Genomic DNA, 2,165 nt, shown 5'->3' with positions numbered 1-2,165 from the left:
GTCTTCACGTTCCCAGATATACTCGGGGCCACGTCGTGAATTCCAACGGATCTTAACAATAGGTATGGTGCTTTGTTTTAAGCGTTTAGCAGATCGGTCCATGACTTCTACGGGTTCCTCTATGAAGTGCATTTTATCATCAATGCGAATGTCATCCAAAGGAATAACGAGAGTGTCATCAGCGAGACACTTTTTAAGATTCGAGACATGAAATACGTTGTGTACGCTGCTAAGTTCAGCAGGTAATTCTAATCGATAAGCCACGGGTCCGATCCTTTCAGTAATCTTGAAGGGTCCAACAAAACGCGGACTTAGTTTGCTTCGTTTACCAAAACGAATGACGCCTTTCCAAGGGGATACTTTTAACATGACTTTGTCACCAACTTAAAATTCCAAATCTTTCCGACCTTTATTAGCATAGCTCTTCTGTCGGCTGCGGGCAGTTTCTATTCGTTTCTTAATCTGAACTATCTTTTCGGTTGTCTCGTGTATGATTTCAGGACCAGTTAACTGTCTGTCCTCTAATTCATCCCAGCACAGTGGGGATCTACATTTTTGTCCGTATAAGGCCTCAAAAGGTGCAGCCTTAATACTTGAGTGGTAACTATTATTGTAAGAGAACTCAACCAAAGGCAAATGTCTATCCCAGCCTTTGCCGAAGTCGATAACACAAGCACGAAGCATATCTTCCAATGTTTGAATGGTTCGTTCACTTTGACCATCGGTTTGTGGATGATAAGCAGTACTCATGTCGAGTTGAGTTCCAAGAGCAGATTGTAAGGATTTCCAGAATCTGGAAGTGAATCTACTGTCGCGATCGGATATTATTGATATAGGAACACCATGACGAGAGACAATTTCTTTGATATACAGTTGTGACAATCTCTCCATCTTGTCGGTCTCCTTGATCGGTAAGAAATGAGCAGATTTAGTAAGACGATCTACTATGACCCATATACTATCATTGCCACTAGAAGTCTTGGGCAATTTAGTAATATAGTCCATAGCGATACATTCCCACTTCCACTGCGGAATATCGGGTTGTGTCAACAGACCAGATGGCTTTTGATGTTCAGCCTTGACTTTCAAACAAGTGAGACACTTTTTAACATAAGTAGCAATGTCGGCTTTCATATTAGGCCACCAGTAGAATTCCTTCACATCGTGGTACATGTTACTGGAACCCGGATGAATAGAATACCTAGTCTTATGCGCTTCATCCAAGACTAGTTCACGGAGATTACCGAAGCGAGGAACCCAAATTTTGTTGCCAAAGTACCGTGTACCATTAGCTTTCACTTGGAGTTGGTTCTCGAAACCGATAGGTCCTTCACCTTCAATGAGTGTTGGTTTAATAGCTTCCAGTTGAGCTTCATAGATTCTTGATATAAGATTTGATTTGATTTTCAGGTTTAAGGCACGAACACGTTTAACATCGTCTTTTCGACTGAGGGCATCGGCAACTACGTTTGCCTTGCCAGGATGATATTCCATCTAACAGTCATAATCCTTCAATAACTCGAGCCATCTGCTTTGCCTCATATTCAGCTATTTTTGATCAAAGATGTGTCGAAGACTTTTATGGTCAGTGTACACCGTAAACTGGGTACCATATAGATAATGTCTCCATATCTTTAATGCAAATACCACATCACCTAACTCAAGGTCGTGTGTGGTATAGTTCTCCTCGTGTTTCTTCAACTGTCTAGATGCGTAGGCAATAACCTTTTCACGTTGCATTAAAACACAACCAAAGCCTTGCTTTGAGGCATCGCAGTAAACAACAAAATCTTTTGTACCTTCAGGTAAAGATAGAATCGGGGATGTGGTCAACTTCTCTTTCAGAATCTTGAAAGCAGATTCCTGTTCTTCAGACCACTCAAACTTCTTCCCTTTTTGAGTTAGCTTCGTAAGAGGTTTGGCAAGAAGGGAAAAATCCTTTATGAATCTCCGATAATAATCGGCAAGTCCCAAAAATTGACGAATATGCTTCGCAGTCTTTGGTATCTCCCAGTTCTGGATAGCGGTAATCTTAGCTGGATCGACATGTATTCCATTACTATCAATAACGTGTCCGAGGAATTGTACGGTTTTGAGCCAAAACTCGCACTTAGAAAACTTAGCGTAGAGTTGTTCCTTTCGTAAGAGTTCAAGAATCACGCGCA

Source organism: Rutidosis leptorrhynchoides, chromosome 2 (assembly GCF_046630445.1).
Source record: "Rutidosis leptorrhynchoides isolate AG116_Rl617_1_P2 chromosome 2, CSIRO_AGI_Rlap_v1, whole genome shotgun sequence".
NCBI lineage: Eukaryota > Viridiplantae > Streptophyta > Magnoliopsida > Asterales > Asteraceae > Rutidosis > Rutidosis leptorrhynchoides.
This window is presented reverse-complemented; position numbering follows the sequence as displayed.